This window comes from Meleagris gallopavo, chromosome 12 (assembly GCF_000146605.3).
Source record: "Meleagris gallopavo isolate NT-WF06-2002-E0010 breed Aviagen turkey brand Nicholas breeding stock chromosome 12, Turkey_5.1, whole genome shotgun sequence".
Classification (NCBI taxonomy): Eukaryota; Metazoa; Chordata; class Aves; order Galliformes; family Phasianidae; genus Meleagris; species Meleagris gallopavo.
In genome coordinates, this window is record NC_015022.2 from 3,893,505 (window position 1) to 3,894,448 (window position 944).

The window sequence follows — 944 nt, forward strand, 5'->3', positions numbered from 1 at the left end:
TGTCAGGCATAATTTCCCCTTGGTAAATGCATACAGTAATCTGATAGGGTTGCCCAATTTTCCCAGAAACAAGGAGTTACACTAACTCCCTTTCACTGTAAGCAAGCCTTCTCTACTACAATATCCTTAAAAAAAAAACAGTTTTATTTCTACATACACTTTATATTTCAAGAGAAAGAGAGAGATCTCCAATACTCTTGTCACTTGCTACACAAGGGGAGAAGAAAAAGTAGCTGTCACTACCCTAGATCTCAGGCATTACTGGAAAAAGACAAGACAGTTTCACAACTACTACACAATTGTCACCAAAAATTACATGCTTTGTAATATAGCTATCAAAATATCCATTAGCTTTTCCCATATATCAGTTGAAACGCATGAAAATGAAGTGTCAATGAATGGAATACAAGAAGCAAACTCATTTTTAGTTTAAACACTGCAGAGTTTTAAAAGAGGAAAGTGCAGAAGGACAGAAGACTGAACAAGGTATCTATTTTCCAATAATCAGCGCATTCTCCAGTTCTAAATCTATTTCCAGGAACTTAACTTAGTGAATGATAAATCTTATTTTAAACAGCTAGATTAAATGGCCAATTACTCCCCTCTGAACTTTTGTGAGACAAGTACCAACATGACATAAGACATTCCCTTGGCCATGTAGGAAGCTACTTCGAAAACAGATTCCCAAACTAATTTCAATATGAGAGGGATTCACAAAAAAAAATAAAATAAAAAATTAAAAAAAAATAAAAATAAAAAATGACTGCCCATGGACCAATTTACAGAGTAAGCTGCATTTGTGGAAGTGTCCTGCACACTAAATATTGGATATTTAATTTAAGCTTTGGTTTTACACTGAATCATCTGCTTTCTTATAGAATTCATTAGGAAAAGCAAATAATCAGCAGAAGAACCACCAACAGCCTACCCTCCCCCCACAATAA